Source organism: Lepisosteus oculatus, chromosome 1 (genome assembly GCF_040954835.1).
Source record: "Lepisosteus oculatus isolate fLepOcu1 chromosome 1, fLepOcu1.hap2, whole genome shotgun sequence".
NCBI classification, from domain to species: Eukaryota; Metazoa; Chordata; class Actinopteri; order Semionotiformes; family Lepisosteidae; genus Lepisosteus; species Lepisosteus oculatus.
This window is the reverse complement of record NC_090696.1, coordinates 71,110,406-71,129,215: the sequence shown is the minus strand read 5'-3', so window position 1 is coordinate 71,129,215 and position 18,810 is coordinate 71,110,406. Positions and strand designations below refer to the sequence as shown.

At 34.9% G+C, this 18,810-nt stretch overlaps 1 protein-coding gene across 48 annotated transcripts in view; it reads right to left on the bottom strand.

The window, feature by feature from the left end:
* The window catches only part of LOC102695388 (protein tyrosine phosphatase receptor type D), a 650,800-nt gene that overhangs the window by 255,955 nt on the left and 376,035 nt on the right, over positions 1 to 18,810 (bottom strand). For all 48 annotated transcript variants that reach the window (XM_069192221.1, XM_015345576.2, XM_069192240.1 and 45 more), the window contains one exon: positions 15,351 to 15,388. The gene's annotated coding sequence lies outside the window, so the exon portion shown is untranslated. The remainder of the gene's footprint in view (positions 1 to 15,350; positions 15,389 to 18,810) is intronic.

Genomic DNA, 18,810 nt, shown 5'->3' with positions numbered 1-18,810 from the left:
GTTTCAAATCCTCTGATTTCCGTTGACATATTTTTGGTTTTCAATCTTCTCATTCAATACTGATTCTCAAGCAGTGCATCCTTCAACTTGGAAGTTCAACTAACTTTGGCCAATGTAAGGATGCATAGATTAATGTTCGAGATACATTTTAATTTGGAGAAATAAATGCAATGTTTTCTAACAACCACTAAAGATGACTGTGAAATGAGTAAACTGAGCTTTGCTGCCATTATAATTTAATAATAAGTGATGCTGGAAATAGTAACATTAATACTAAATAACCTCCTTAGTCATCCTTAATCTGAGTAGGTGAAATATATAGTTATTTAGGCATTTTCCTGTGAAGGAGGTATTGCTGTTGAGCACTTTCCTTCATTTTCTGAACAAGTTCAACAAACATTACTTAAAAAAGAAACCACATTTAGAAAGATACATAAAAATCTAACTTGAGATTTCATTTCTTTAATGTTAGATCGCTACTTTTTGAATTCACACATGGAAATTACTGTAACTTCCAGGCTGCAGCTAAAATGATTAAGCATCAATGAATACAACATGGTCACTAATGTCTCTATTTTTATATTTTCCAATGCATCTTCATTTAAAAAAATAAAATCCCCTGTTGATGAAGGATGAGGATGACCTATGCCAGTATGTTCTAAGCAAAACTGAAGAAATAGAACATGACTCAATGTCATCAATAAGAAATGGCACAAAAGCTTCTTCTGGATAGAGTAAATACAGTGTATCCAGGGATATCGTTTTTAAAACTCCAGAAAGAGTGTTACTAGAAAATATTTTAACTGGTTTTTCATTTAAATAGATTTGCAGTATTATTAATTGCTAACTTACGTATCTTCATCAAACCACACTCATTAACCTCACAAGTAGTACATGATTTGGGTATTAACTGTGCCATCAATGTAAGTGAAATCCTTTGAACTTATTCAAAATAATACATATTTTCTCCATTATTTGGAACATGGTAGAAGATGTCTGAATAATTGTGTACCTGAACACAAACCGCTTTTGTATCTGAAAAAAAATTGCAATATTTCTGCAAGAAGTACATTAGAAAATTAGTAAATTAGAAAAGGTCTGAAAGCAAGTCCTTATGAGGTATTGTTTTCTAAACACTTAAACTTTATAATTTAAGTTTAGAGTTTATAATAAGTGGTCAGCAAACATCACCCTGCAACTCACAACTGGCCAACCCACTGAAGCTCAGCAGATGTGATCCTGGTCAGTACCTGGATGGAAGACCTCCTGGGAAAAACTAAGGTTGCTGCTGGAACAGGTGTTAGTGGGGCCAGCAGGGGGTGCTCATCCTGAGGTCTATGTGGGTTCTAATGGCCCAGTATAGTGATGGGGAAACTATACTGTAACATGGCACTGTTCTTCTGCTGAGATTTTAAAACGAGGTCCTGACTCTCTGTGGTCATTAAAAATCACAGGGCGTTTCTCGAAAATAGTAGGGGTGTAACCACGGCATCCTGATCAAATTTCCAATTGGCCCTTACCAATCATGACCTCCTAATAATTCACATACAGTATGTGAATTGACTTCATCACTCTGTTCTCCTCACCACTTATATCTGATGTATGGTTAGAGAACTGGTGCACTTTGGCTGCCATTGCATCATCCAGGTGGGGATACACATTGGTGGTGGTGGAGGGGATCCCCATTACTGCAAAGCGCTTTGAGTGGAGTGTCCAGGAAAGTGCTACAGTATATAAGTGTAAGAATTCTTATTATAATTTCCGTCAAAAAGGTGATGGATTTAATTATAAATAAAGTATTTAAAGTAAAAAAAAACACTAGTTATGTGTTTTTTTATTGTTTATTTAGATGTGAAGCACTGGAACTTTCTTTTCTGAATGTGATTTTCAAAGATTTACAGTTTTGTAAGTGTCACACAAATATTGTGAATTTCACGCTACAAGATAGTAAGGTAACTGCTCTGGTCTGCACCACCACATAACTCTTTCAGCAGTTATAATGCAAACATTGTTTTCCAAACAACACTTTATTATTTAGCATTTAAACATTGTGTGCTAGAGCACAGTATTTTGCATTTTAAACTAAGGGAAATGAAAACTGAAATGTTGTTAGGGAGAACACAACAAAAAAAAACTTTTAAAGAATTCCATATTACTTTCATTTTAATATATAATATTTTTAAATAAATGTATAATATATAAAGAGTATTATACATAAATTAGGAAGGTCATTAGGATCAAAAACATTCATCACAAATTAGGCCACCTTAGTCTTGTTAGATTTGCTTTAAAACAACAGCAAAGCAAATTTTTGTGTGACTCCTGTATGATGTATTGCCTACACATTAAACTATTTAACAATGTGTGGATATATAGTACATGAAGCTGCATCAAAATGACTTAAGATATTTTCCAGTAAGACCAGGGTAGCTACTCACAACTTTGATGTGACTGGGACTGAACTTTTCCAGGATTTCAGCAAATCCTTTATTACAGAACAGCCTCAAAGTGGGATGAGAGCCTGTTGAGAAAAGGGCAGAGGCAGTCCCTAGAGGGACTGGCAAAAAAGATAGCCAAAGAATGACATATCTTGCCTAGTAAACACGTTAAATTAAGTCAATTCGTGACTACTCCTGAGCTTGATTTTTTAAAATTCATTTATCTAATTCTCTTCCATTCCCATATTTTTCCTGAATTTGGTCATATAATTCAGCTGAAGTGTGTATTTACTGTACCTCTTTTGATTTGAACTGTAAATCTATTTTTGATCTATTTGGTTTTTTATCTACCTTATTTTACATTTATACTGGAATTTTTAGGGAAGTTACTGAAAAAAAAAGGTTTAGTAGTCCTGTTGCTTGGGAATTCTAGACTATATTTACAGTTCACACCAGATCATGTTTTGAGCCTCTGTGACTTGGAAGAACAACTTGCATAGAAAATGACATGTACATTGTTCCACTATCAGCTCAGTATCTACTGTGATTTCTTAGTGCTAAGAATTGTCAATCCCTTAGTAGTATATTAAGAAAATGCAACTGGAACATACACTGTGGCTTTCATAAGGACTATGCAATTAATTGTTTAAACACCTGCTAGATGCAGCTCTATTTTTCTCTGTGTAAATTCATAACAGTATTGTCATGTATATGTGTATATACTGTACACATACTGTATATATCTGCTTTTTAAATAAAACATTTACTCAATCATTGTTCCACCTGCCTCAGGTCCCATCTCAGCTATGATCTGCTGTGTTGAGTAAAAAAGTAGAGCTGACAAATCTATAAAGCACAAAGCATACCATAAAGATGTATGCTAAATCAATGAAAAAAGAGCTGAGAAAGTGCTTCTAGCAATTATACAGTATGTAACTAGTTTGAGTACTTTATTTCAAATATCCCAATACTCCACATTAACTTCACCTCAGGGATAATGTTACTACCGTGGGTCCCCAAAGCAGAGAAAGATGAGACTGCAACTTTCTCTGCACTCAAGATGCTGCTTGCAGTGTGCAAGATATTTCTGTTCCTCTTCAATACCTGTCTACTAAACCCCTAGAACCCATTCCAGCAATTCTAAGTGCTAACCTTACAATATATTCAAACTACTGTTTGTTACTGTGTGTATGCAGCACTTGAGAAAGTCTGACTTCCAAAAAACAGGCAGAGGTTTTTCTTTAGTATTTATGCAATGGAGGCTTTGAGGAGAGCTAATATTTCCAGCACTTATATTTTCAATTTCTGTCTTTACATGTGCATATGCTGGACTATCCATCCATCTATTTTCTAACCAATTGTGGGTTGTGGGGGTGTCGGAGCCAGTCCCTGCAGCAATGGGCAAAAGGCAGGATATACACCAGACAGGACACCAGTACATCACAGGGTAAAGAGTACATTTTCCCAGAAGCCAATTAACTTACCACTGTGTTTTTGAACTGTGGGATGAAACAACAGAAACCAGAGGAAATCCAAGTGAACAGAACATACTGTACAAGGTCCACATAGACAGCACCCCAGGTCTAGGATTGAACCTAGGGCCCCAGTGCTGCAAGTGCTATTAACCAGTGCACCATGGTGTCCGTGCCTGAGCAAGACAATTATAAAAGCAAAAGCCTGTAAAGACTACTATCACCAAAGAGAACAGGGTGTCAAATGAACTTAGCACTACAACTATATTATCTACATGAAATAGACTGAGTGAAGAAATACAAGACAAGAGATTATTGTTCTATATAAGTACAATCAGCATTCTTTTACTTTATAGAGTGTAACAGTTTCACATTATTATATAAACCCCAGTTCACACGTACTTGCCAAAAACGATCGGTTCCTTCCGAAACAAGTTCCAAAGTTGCACATTTAAATGTTGTCTTCATGATTTTCACTACGTGCATCCTGAACACCTGCTTTACTGAGTTGCACTGAACTCTCTCGTAGTGCCACCTCTGCACAATATTTCCATTCCAGAACAGCCCCCTGATAGCTGGGCTATGGAATCCATATTTTTTGTAAATTACTAGCAGAAAAGTGAACTAACAATTCAACAGAGCTTGGAATAGATTTCTGAAAGTCCCTTACCAGTAATGAATTAAAAGATCAAGCCAATTCACTACTATTAAAATGTACTGGTCCCCCTAATGTACTTGGTACTGATGAACTCTGGTTCTAGGAAAAATGTAAAAACGTTTACAGAAGACATACTCATTTTTAAATTTTCAATGTATACATTGTCCAGTTTCTGTTCCCCAAGTAGCAGCTGATCATTCAGTAAAGATTTAAAATTGTCTTCTAAAAAATATGCAAATACATCTCACACAGTACCAGCATGATCTTACAGTAGTTGTATCACAGGGAATGCTTATGACATGGAGCTGCCAACAATATATGATACTATTAGGATAAAATATTTTAAAACGTTGCTAGTGCCAACGAGTTCATCTTCTAAATCAATTTCACATAAATCATACTTCACTGTTGTACAAACGACAGAATGCTGCCAAATGCAATGCAAATATATGTATTCATTAAGGAGACCTGACCAACCATGGAATACATCCATAAATGAAGAAGTGGCGATACCTAATTTCAAAGAAAAATCCAAAGCTTCAGGAAAACTGCCAACTCTTCCTCTATCTGGGTAAATAAAGCTATTTTCCTAATGATATACAAACTAGATTAAAGTGATTTTCTCCTAACAAACCGTTGCCCTTTCATTGGGGCATTAGAGACGCTATTGCTCCTAACCAATACAATAGGAGCTATGGAGCTGAAGAATTCTAAAATGGGAAATCACCATAGTTATCAGGATAACTACTGTATCTCTCTCTTTATACTGTAAATTAGGAATCTGTAATCTAAATGCACATGCATAATTTAAAAAATGATTTTGCATCTTTAAACATTTCAGTTGAATTGAATAATCGCTTTTTGGTCGACAATATTTTTGCAGATTTGAGGAGCATGGTTCACACACACCCTTATACATATTTCAAATGACAATACATCAATAAAAACTGATTCACAGGATACAATCTGGTCAATCTGTTTGACCTATTGAATGACTTTCACCTTATTGTTTTTGTTTTATTCCTTGTAACTCCCACTCTTCTTTTTCACAACAGTACTGTGTTGGCATTTAGGTTATTTCAATGGCAATAACATTTGTTGTGCAATAACTTTCACTGCTTCATAGTGGTTTTTCTTTTATTTGGCATATTAGAAACAAAATAATTTCAGCATGCATTCAACCAATAACTATTTCATTTCAAGCACTACAAGTATTACAGGTATGACAAATTAAGGTGTCAATACATATTGTGAATTTCTTCATTTTGCTCTTTTTCACCTCTGGTCATTTAAACACAATTTCAGAGAACAATTGGAGGACTGCTGTAGGAATTCTGTACCAAATGCCTTGTAAAATATTCCACAAATCCAGGTTTGTTGATTTTTTTGTTCTTCTCTGACCCTGAATAATCCTGAATGCCTCTTGTGGCTTTAGTTTGTTTGTAAACCTATTTAACTACAGTACACTATCAGTACCTTCTTGTATTAAATTCATACCATTGAAAATATACAAATAAATACACAGATAAAGTCATCATATAACATCCATGGTGATATTTACTGGATACTCATTTTCAAACACTTCACTATTACTTATTTACTGCTCCCATTCTTCTCTGCAGAATAATAAATATTTTGCCCACTAAACAAATTAAATTAAGTTAGCAATTCGTGACTACTCTACCCAAAACATTAGTATCCCCTACTTTGCTGTATAAATATTTCATTTTTAAAATAAAATCCCAAAATAATGTTTAGTTTCCTCAGAATTGCTTTAATGAAACATACTGTACAAAACATTTCGGATTCTTAAATATGAACTTTTGACAATGTTTTCAGTCAAACAGTGTTTTTAACATATCTGGGGATGGATTGACAGTGATCAATTTAATGAAGGTTTTTGAATCTGCATGATACAATCTTCTTGTTATTATTTTTTAAATTATTTTCTAAAATTGCTGTCTGACAGAATTATTTGCCAAATGTGAAAGATTTTATGCTGTGTTGAACAGAGATGAAATGTACTACCAGACAAAACGATGAAATACAGATTCATAGTGTTTTGCAAAATGTATCACATTCCATTAGTTTAAGAAGAAAACAGTTGTATTGCAGTTATTTTACTGACTGAAATAGTATTTTCATGAATGATTTAAACAAATTCTAAAACGCTGCTCCTGTAGCTTTCAGATTCAGTCATAATCAGATGTTTTCTCAATACACAATTTATTGCCTCTATCATTTTATTAGATGCTCCACAAGTACATTAGAGAAAGGCAACTATTGACTTAGACAGTAGTGTATCATTGAGGGATTTCCTTGTGGGGTACTATTAAATATTCAGACAATTAAGTCATTACTTCAGATTCCCATTTTGCCAGCTGTGAGCGAATGGATAATGATGAGTTCCAAAATGAGAATTAAACTGTTCCCAGTGCAGATTTTAAAATGCATGCTGTACATTTCGTTGACCAAAAATCAGAAACAGGTACTTAAGCTTCTTACTTAGACATGTAATTTATGATGCAACTAACATTTTCTTTAAGTTAACTTTCCAAAGAAAGGGCTAACTTGCACTGTAGATCCTGTTGCTGAGTAATTCTACAGTATGTTTGCATGCTTATCACAGCATGCTCAGAAGACAAACAGTATGGAATAGTTCTATATTCGTATGTACTGTATAATTTTAAAGAGTTAAGGTTTTGTGTTGTGATCATGAGAAATATGATTTCTCTTCTGTTTACTCCAGAATAAAAGAATGACATATTCACTGGTAAATGTACAGTTGAATCAGAACAGCCTAACTAACCTTGTTTTCAGAACAGATGCTCAAAGCTGATCCACTACACTACATGTACTGAAATTTAACTTATGTGAACTGTTGTGCACAGCAATTATTTAAAAGTAGAGCAAAACTACCATGACTATTCAATTAAATGACAAACACAGTACTAATGCCATGTAATTCATCTACATGGACCTGCAATATTAGACTTACATAGTGAGTTTAGTTCTTTTATGTGCAGTACTGTGTGCTGACATCACCTTATGCTAAATTATGTTTCTTTGGTTTATTCTGAAAGTGAGAAAACAAAAGCCTAAAACAGCTAAATTACATTTTGCTCCAAATGCTATTTTTTCTTTCCAATAAGAAAATGCAATTGCATTCCACTTTATGAATTACACTTTAAAGGTTCACTAGGAAGCAAAGCACTAAAAGGTCAATGTACAGTAGAGCAATCATAGCACATCATGAAGTATAAAAATATGCATGGCTTGCTTTATAGTAGATCACCTTAAAATCAATTATGATAAAACATAATTGAAAACACTGAAAAGCTCTAGGTGAATAAGTTGAACTGCCTTGTGAAATTGATTTCTGATAACTTTGACATCTCTCCCTCCTGCACAACAACAAACATTCTGATTTGTAAATATAAATTATGGGCTAGTCTTAATAAAATCAATGCAATCTTATCTGCCTATATTTCCCAGGAGATAGCCTGCACAATATAATGAAAAGACAAGATGCTTTCAGCCTAATTGACTGGGTAAAACTGTGCAAGTATGATTCAAAATAGATGTTGGACTGTAGTGCATATTTTGAAGGAAGAAGGTACACTCAAATATAAGTGAAAGCTTTAATATTGTAAGACTTATAACAAAATTACTGGCAATAAACCTTAGGAACCCACACCAATGCTAATGTGTAAGGACTGTGTGAGGATTTTTATCTGGAAGGTTCTGAAATATTCTTAACCAAGTCCTATAACAACTCTCTGGCAGGACTGCATTCAGGAAAAGCAATGGTGTGTGGGATTGAAATGCCCATTCCATACTATTTGCAACAGTTTTCAATAGGACTGCTATCTGGGGATTGTTCCATCTAGGGAATGTTACTGGACGTTTTATCTCATGGTCAAGTCTGCTTGATCTGCCTGACACAGGCTTTATTGAACTAGGGTTTCCTAATTTTTTGGCAAGTCAGTATACAGTATGTATATATTATATGTATGATTTGTTGTTTCCTGGTCTCTTAAATTTGAAAGTTTGGATATACAAATTGTGCTTCTGAGCTTGGTGAACACTAGGTCATTTTTAGTTACCACTGAATTTTTAAAATGTATTAAAATTCTCCCACTCAGGTTGTTGTAGTTTGTTTTTACTATCCAGACCAAAAGATAAATGTAAGACATAGCCTTTCTTTTCAATGTATAAATGGAAATATGTTTATTGTTTCAATATGTACATTAAGCTACACATGATGATCCAACAATAAAAGAAGATAGTATAAGGTTGATTTCTGTATTCAAAAACTATAACTTCATGCCAGTTTAATTAAAATAAAACAGTTAAATAAATTAAATAAAACAGTTTGAGAAAAAGTGCTTACTATAACTTAATATATAGTGTAGTTTAGTCTGAGTAGGTTTCAAAAGCTTTAAAACTAAACAGAAGTATACTGGATGTTTTCTTAGGACAGAGTGGATAGTAGCACATGAATTGTATACGGTATTTATAATGAACTATTAGTTACAAATTATTTTACAACAATAATTAAACTTTATATTCAATACACTACGGTGTCAGTAGCAGCAGTAAAACAGTAATATCGAATCAAAATGTATAAATGCTAAGTGAAAAAGCATTATGGTCTTAAAGCCTTAAGATATGACTAGTACATTTTGATCTTAAGAAACTTGGCTACATAATTAAAAAGGAAGTAAATATTAAAAAACAAGCATCAAAAGCAAGAAGAGTTTGACCTTTGACCCACTTGTGTTACATTTCATTACATTTTGTTTTCCTATTGCCATGTAGAGTTAGGATAATCCATACACAAAGAAACAAGGTTAAAAGGTTAAATATATGGATAATTACATTTTTTAAGCCTAATCAAGGCTAGAGATAATAGTTATTCCTACAAAGGAAGAAAATGCAAATATTGATTGCACACAACAAAATTGCTTATACTGTACATCTATAAAACCTATTAATTGTTTTGGTTCCTTTGGTTCCTATGGGAATTTAAGCATCTGATGTTTTGAATACAGTATACAGGTGGGAACCTAAGTTATAAGGATTTACCATACATGACTGCAACAGGTTCCCCAGATCAGATCAGATGCAAACATATTAATTCCTTCAAGAAACATCCAATGAGAGTTTGATTGCTGTGACTTTAATTTTCTTTGAACAAAATATCCAGAGTTTATACAGCAAAAATAAAAATGAAGTCAGTTCTTTATCATGCCAGGCAAAGCAACTACACATACTGTAAATAGATTATTCAGCTGCCCTCTTAAAAATATTAGCAAAGATTAGATTGAACAGCATTTTAAATTTAAATTTCACCTGAGAAGAAAACTGCCAGAGGAATTTAAAATAGTAAATTATTAAAACAAAAACAAATGCCAGAATACCGAAACAACACAAATCAATGTTAATTGCCATGTCTTTTTAAACATGGATAGATATCAAAAGTAGCTCCTTTTACGTGTTAAGGTTTTTATTCTTCTGTCCCACCACTAGAGGTTAAAAGACCTCTTCTTCCTTGTTTATTATTTTTACAGCATTGCTAAGCACAGCAGACCTTATTGCGTGGATTAATCTACCAATCAGCAGCCCCATTTCTGGCATCACAGTCTGTCGCACTCCTATAACTTAAGGGTACGATTATGAGAGCAACAAGCTCCATTAAGGAAGAAACACCACGACTTACACATTTTGAAAAAAAAAACACATTGTAAAAGTCTTCTTATCTTTTGTGCAATCACAATACCTGCGCCACACTGGCAAATTCAACTTATACATGAGTGTAAAGCTTATTCCAGTACATCTTTCACACATTAATCATTTTATTTCTTAGTCCAAATGGATGCACCAAACAAATTAGAACCACCAGGAGGGGTGTGGGCTATACAGAGGAACAGGTGCAGTGAAGATTTCAATGGGCATTTATAAAATGCAAAGACAAGAGCTTGAGGCATAAACACATAAAAAAGTTTACTAACATATACATAACAAGATGTGACAAGTCTCAGCCATAGAACTAATTATGCCTTCCTACAGCTTGCATTTTCACCAAATTAAACTGATGCAAGACGAAGGCACACAGACTACACTTTAAAAATGTACGTGAAAAGGAACAACAGTGTACAGCTGCATGGGCATTTCCAGTCTGTTTTCAGATTTTTTTTTCTTCTTAAAAAATGATGATTTCAACACACAGGTTTCAAACTGAGTTATTTCCCAGAACTAGGGGTGACAGTATCTGTCAAAAGTAATACACAATTTTGAAACAAGACCGCAGAAGTTCAATGCAATCAGTAAGTTTTCCATATGTGAATGTACTGTATTGCTATTCCGCCGGAGAACATCTGCTTGGCTAAAAAAACAGAATCCTGAGCAAAAGAGCAAATTATTCTTCAATTGAGCAATAAGGTCCAGAAGAAGAACTGGAACTTACACTACTGGCTAGAAGAATATAACAAAGTTTAGGCAACTCAGTCAAGCGTTGAGAAGTGCTAAGAACCATGATAACCATGCAATTACTAAAAATTAAAATTAAACCTTATTTATGAAGTGACTCTGATAAACAACTTAATCCAGTGTCACATGCTTCATACCTATAAAAGAGTCACTGCTACATAAGGCTGGAGGAATGTATTTGAGATAATAAAAACACTGTACCTTGCAAATGTGTTCAGACCCTTCCTACTGTCCATGTCCCATTTGGCGAAAATACAAAATGATGCGTACACATTTTTTAAACTTGATATTTTATTAAAAACCTGAACGGTCTAGCCAAACTCATCTAAAAGTAAGGACTAAGGACTAAGACTAAGTTACACTAAATGTCAGAAAAAAATGTTGCACAAATATTCAGACCCTTAAACCAACTCGGCGTTTGGTTGCAGCACCTTTGGCAGTAATTACAGCTGCAAGGCTTTTGGGGTTTTTCCCAGCTTTGCACACCTGTTCTTGTTCATTCTTCTTGGCAGATGTGTTCAAGGTTTCTGAAGTTGCTTGGCTGATCACTTTTGGACAGCAGATTTCAAGTCTGCTTGGATTCAATATGATTCAGGGAGGGCTTTGACACATCCATTCAGGGACATTCACTTATTCTTATTATTAAGAAGTATTATTCTTATTTCTTATTCTTAAGAAACTTGAGTGTAGCTTCGGTCTTAATTGCTTAAAGATGAATTTTTTGTCCTAGTTTTAGGTCTGAAGCAGGTTTTCCACTAAGATTTGACAGTACTTAGTACTATGTTGTCTGACCACAAAAAAACGTTTGCCTCACTTAGTTTCTTTGTTGCAAAATCAAGTTTCAAAAAGCCCCTTTTGTAGCATATTGTTGATCTATGGATATCTTCTCATATCTCAAACTTCCCACTGGGACTCAAAGTAATAATAATAATAATTGCTTACACTTATATAGTGCTTTTCTGGACACTCCACTCAAAGCGCTTTACAGGTAATGGGGACTCCCCTCCACCACCACCAATGTGCAGCATCCACCTGGATGATGCGACGGCAGCCATAGTGCGCCAGAACGCTCACCACACATCAGCTATCAGTGGGGAGGAGAGCAGAGTAATGAAGCCAATTCATAGATGGGGATTCTTAGGAGGCCATGATTGGTAAGGGCCAGTGGGGAATTTGGCCAGGATGCCCCTACTCTTTACGAGAAACGCCCTGAGATTTTTAATGACCACAGAGAGTCAGGACCTCGGTTTTACGTCTCATCCGAAGGACGGTGCCTGTTTACAGTATAGTGTCCCCGTCACTATACTGGGGCATTAGGACCCACATTGACCAAAGGGTGAGCACCCCCTGCTGGTCCCACTAACACCTCTTCCAGCAGCAACCTTAGTTTTCCCCAGGAGGTCTCCCATCCAGGTACTGACCAGCTTAGCTTCAGTGGGTTGCCAGTTGTGAGTTGCAGGGTGATCTGGCTGCTGGCAATAGCAGCATATCTAAAAAGTAGCATATCTAACCAGTTTCCACCTTGCCCTGCTGCTTAGTTTAGAGGGACAGCCTGATCTTGGAAGTGTCTTAGTGCCTTCCACTTCTTAATGACCAACTTTGTACAGTATATTGCATATTAAGGATTTTTAAAATGTTTATATACTGTACCCTTCTCTTTTATACAACGTTTTTCCCAAGTTGTTTTAGAAAGCACCTTTTGTAATTCACCTTGTTTGAATCTTTACTTGAAATACACTACTTGACTAAGGAACCTTATAGTGATAGATGTATCTATTCTAAAAATATGTGCACACAGGCAGATGCCACACATGTAATAATCTGGCTCATTAAGATGTTTTTGTACACCTTAATTCATTTAGGTTTGCCATAGCAAAAGTTTTGAATACTTATGGAATTGTAACTTTTCCATGCTGACTTCCCAGTCATGACTTTTTTCATATTAATTTCTATTTACTTTTCTGTTTTTGTATTTTGCTTTGAATGTTTGGAACAGATTGTGTGTATAATAAATATTAATTGTTGGTGGAAAGTTACTGTATGACTACAAGCTTAAAAGCAACAAAGTGTGAAAATGTGAAAATGTCTGAGTTTATCTTATGCAAGGTGGTATGTGGCTCTACACAGCACAATAACTTTTATGTTTAATTATCTAACTTCAAAATAATTTTGGGGATTCATTTGTATTCTAACTTTAAAAAACAATCCTTTAAATTTCAATTTAGTTTTTACTTTATGAACTTCATTAAATGTAAGTTAGGTAGACGGGTAAATTAAAAAAAATCTAGTATTGACTAAGAATAAAGTTATAAAACTGGTGAACTGCCAAATTACCAGAGGTGGAACTGCCCCCTTCCAGAAAACATCAGTAAAGTTATGGTGTTGCCTGACACCTTAGTTGCTTTAAAGCTGTAGTCTTCTGAATGAAGTCCATGGTGCCACTGAAAACATTCCCACCATATTCAGTAGGCTTTCCCACTGTTCAGCAAACTAAGTTTGGCAGCTTTTTTGCCAAATTGATTCACTAGCTATTCTATGTTTTCAGACCAGGGAGAATGTCAGCATTAAGGGACAAGGTGCAAACCACTGCCTTGGGAGCAATTGATTTTAAGCTTTTGCAGTCCCTTTAAATAATACCGTATCTGTGAATGACAGAGGAATGGATGCTGGTAATTTAATAAGAGAATAAATAAAAATATAACAGCTGGTGAAAAGGTTATGGTGCTCAAGACCAGTAGCAGTTTACACACAAAAAGAACCTGTCATAACACCAGTGATCTTGTTCTTTCCTAGAAAAAATAAATAGAACCAATCACTGGCCCAAATATTAGGGATTCCCTCAGTGATTAACCAGTTGGGCCTTGGGAGGCAGAAAGAACAGCTGGGACAAGATGTGGCATGTGTTCCACAAAACTCCACTCATCAAGCAAGGTCACCTTTAGATAATGCTGAGGGTAATAGTGTAAGGAATTGAACAGCATGTTCTACCATGTTCTACCAGCTTCCAGGAATTTTCAACACAATTCAGTTTTGCAGATTTTCTAGACCAGATAAAGTGATAAAAGTCTCATTTTCCTCAAGTCACCTACACAATACCTTTAAGTGAGCATCTCTTTGTCATGAGGGTTCTGAAAATTCTGGCTAGTGAAAGTAGTGAATTTGTAGACATGGAATTAGTTTGAGAACCTGAAACCTGAGGTTTCGTTTAAGAATATATGTTACCATCTGTTAACAAATTCAAAGTAAAATCTTTGAAAGGCTAAATAACACATGCTTACCTCTTGAGTATTTGAATATAAATGTACTTATTGCAGGTATTAAATCAACTGAACTTATTACAGGTAACTGAATTATATTAAAAAGAGCATTTATAGACAGTATTAATCTTCAACAATTATAGAATTATAGGACTAATGCACAGGAGTTAACCTATAAGCAGACAAAAACATGGACAGGAATAAATTTCAGACAGGTCTGGTGTTGATATAATAAAGAGTAAGGTTCACCCCACATGTCATGATGCATATCCTTGTTATTAATGAATTGGCTCTGAGCCAATTACAAGTCACAAATGTCTCATACATTCCCAGCATTCCCCATTCCTTTGCTAACGGGGATAATCAGTGAACAAGACAGTTATGGAGCCATTTATCACTGTCAGATCCGGCTGAGCAAAAGTTCCTATTGGCTGGGCAGAGCTTGGTACCTGCTAAAGCAGCACATGAACCTCTTATAAAATAATAATAAAAAAGTATAGAATGACACTTTTTTTTACTGAATCCCCTCACCACCCCCACTAACCGCCTTTAAAATTCTCCTTGAAGCAATGCAATTAAAGAATAGGAAAATATTCTTACTTTCTTACTGCATTGGCCCTGTACATATTCTATTGTTTAAAGTTTTAAGAATAAAACTTTATGTATAGAATATAACCTCAGACAAGAATGAACATTTAAAGGATATTATCTTTTTTTTGGTTTTGTTCAATGGAAGGCCTTGGATTCTCAAACAATATTATAATTAAAAGAATTTTCAAATATAAAAATATAAAACCAGTTTAAAATAAGTATGCTTTATCGTCAATATTCTCTTGTAAACAAGATGCAATTCTTTTTAAGGAAGGTTGCAGGGTTTTCTTTCAGATGCTACTGAAAAGAAGAAAGGAAGTATTTCTGGAAGATCACTGACTGAAAAAAACATTCTTAACCATTAACAGCTTTTTAGACCTTGAAAAATGATTTCACTTTGTGAAGAAGACAAAGTTTAAAACAAGAAAATAATATCACCTACCTATTTGAACCCCCAAATCCGTCTCGAGGATTCAAGAGCTGAAATACAAAAACAACACAGTTCTATTGCAAAGGATAACTGATATATCCCAGGTTATGTTCCGCAGTACTTCTGTCGAACATTTTCAGCAAAATGCACAACAAATTAATTTAATGTTTAAATCACATTGAACAATAATAACTCGAAATGTGTTATACTGTAAGCAATAAAGAGTGTTTGAGGCAGTATACATTAAGAATACATATATAGTAATCTCCAATATGACATTTATAACTGTTGTACTTTAAGTAATAATTTATTATCTATTTTAGCCAGAATCTGTTTGACACAGGTTAATTCTTACTTCTTTTCAGCCAGTCTATAGCTTTTACAGGGAAATACAAATGGAAACCACCCCCCAAACTCCCAGGTTATTTTTTTTTTGCTTTTGAAAGAAGATTTTGGAGACCTGGTATCCCAAAATGTCTGTTTTAGAATATCTAATTTCAATACATAGTACAGTAGGTGGTACTGAACTGCAATGCACTTCAGAAACTAAAGTCATTCATCCATTAACAGAAAACAACGAATTCCTGGTTATTTGCTTGTGGCAAAACAAAGTTCCAAGCACAGGGTGAGACCACTCACTGGAGGTGAAACCAGTCAATGACAAGGAACACAAACAAATAGGCAATTTAGAAACAACGATTAATTGATACGCCTGTGAAAACACAAGCAGACACAAGAAGAAATGCAAGCTCTACATGGAAGGAGCTGTCACACCTAGAAAGTTTCACCCCAGAAACATTGGGAGTTCCTTATGAGAACATTATTATTATTGTAGCGAAGTCGGGTTCTTGAGAGTTTCTGCCCTTGCTGCTCCTGCTTTAGTTCGTCCCTCACCTCAGGATCGAACCTGAGTCTCCGGCGTCACTCAACAGGGATATTGCCCGCTGAGCTAAAGAAGGCCTTCGTCATCTTCGTCATGGCCAACATCCCAGTTACGCGCAGGGGTGTAGAGGGCGGAGCCATCATCGCACCGCTATCGGCTCGTACAACCTGTATGTCGGCCGTTCATTACATTCTTCTTCTTATTATTATTCTTCTTATTATTAACTACTACTACTAATAATAATACTGTTAGAATACCAGTCACATAAGTTTACTTTATGAAAAAGTGTGGCAAACTCTTTATGAAAGCAGCATCAGGGTTTTATTTTTGTTCAAATTAAATTATAGGTCAGAGATTTTAAGTTTTAAAAATTATAGATTGTCAATTCTCCTTCATTCCTTTTTGAATAATGCATCCAGGGTACTGTGGATACATGCTGAGTTCATGGAAAAATAATACACTTCAGAAGATTCTTCTTAATATAACTGTACTTCAGAGAAAAAAAATACATTAAATGTATTTAACTTTTAATTTGTGATGAATGACAATTTCTGACAAAAATGTCACCTTTAGAATAATCTTTTTTTTTTCAAGCAGGTGGATATATAATACCAACAAAAAGAACAAAAGATAAAGCGTTTATTTTAAAAACAATTGAAGAATATGTTTGTCTAGTCACTGCTAAATAATAAATAAAGTAAATAAAAAGCTAACGAGTTCTTTAATAAATTATGGAATTATGTAATCTGCACTGATTATGAGATAAAAACTAAAAATATTTTGGTCATATTCCAATGATCTTGTAATGATATTATTTTACAAAAACGTATGACAGAAAACTGAGCAGTGATGGATGAAGAGATTTGGTTTGAGCATTATTTGTATAAATGGGTATCTAAAAACACTCCAGCATGAAGTGTTGATATTTTAAGAATCTATGCTCTTTAAATGAGATATAATGACCTAGGTGAATGAATGAACATCTACAGTAACTGTCATGTTGATCCATGGGTTATTTTAAAAACAACTACCTTGCAGATGTTTTACTGCAAATTGAAGATCTAGTGCATTACAGTCTTACATTATCAATGATCATTAAAACTGGACTTTCTAGGATATTTAATTGCAAGCCAAAGTTTGACCATTTAACAAAGTCACTTAAACAGTGAAAACACTGGTTTAACTAATTTTATTTATACATTGAATGTATACAGTTCAAAACAGAAAGCTATAGTACTCTTCATAAGACTATAAGCTAAAGCTATAAGACTTCATTTTTATTGAAAGAAAACATACTGTACCATCTAGATTAAGGAGTGCAGCTACCTACAGTACACAGATGCAGAACCTGTATGATTGTGTTAGGAAGAGGAAAAATTAAGGTATGACCCAATTTTGCACAAATACTACATGCTGTGGCACTGGTGCGAAATGACAAAGGGAATTACAGTGAAGAGTAATAGTTACGGAACACTGATCAGCAGCAAATGCTAATCATTCTAAACTTCATCTAAGATTTATAACCAATAATCAGGCATGAATGGAAATTCCCCTTCGCACTCAGGAACATAGCATGTTCCCACTCCTGGACACAAATAGGGTGAAATCAATCTCCCTCATGCCACTGATATACTGCCACAGTCCTGGTGAGAGGAAGCAAGCGATTAAATTCATCTTCCATTTCATGAGCTTTAAGAAACTGAGACCAAGCGTGGTAAGCCAAGCTGCCTGAAATAGCACTTTACCAATTTTAGGAGAGTATCTAAAGAACAGACGTTTTATACTTTGCTGTGCAGCCTGTGGACATGGTGGCAAGTACAGAATGTACTATATTTGGCCGTGAAAAGGACGGTGATTCATAGGGCTGTTTCACAGTAAATATGTATGAAGTTCAATGACCTAAACAACAATCGATTTAGAATTAAAAAAATATTACAGTACAATTCTAAAGATAAACATATTTACCATCCTGCATGACTTAAACAAAGTACGCATTGTGCAATATATCAAAGGTCACATCACATGTTTCTATCACAAAAAGAAAGCAGAGCGGCTTTTGGTAAAAAAAAGACAGAGCAGACACTGACAAATCATCCAATGTTCTCCTTTGATTTTATACTACCAACACTGCTACTCTAATTTCCAGTCACTGATTGTTAATCAATTTCGCTTGCAGCTACAGTCCTCATACCAACACAGGAGAGATCAGCACAGCGTAATCGTCTCTCAGATTGTGCACTGTGGGGCCACCCAGTCCTTTTAAATTTGCGGTTCCAAAGTACCAACATTGAAACTGAGGCATAAGTCAATGGACTAATTCAGCTATGACCGACAACACTGCAGAGGACATCATAATGTCCAACCTGTGCTTTACAGTGTAGGCTCTTCTAATTCCGCCATTTGGGAATTTGGAGAGCTCCCTACAATGTTTACTGAATACAATGTATACCGAAACAGTGGGAAATAAGGAATTGCCTAGGCTGAAGATAAACATAAGATAGGATACATTTACACTTTGGTATACTGTACTTTTCAAGTATCTTTTATCAAATAAAATAGCTGATTAACTGAGTGACTAAGGGATTCCGA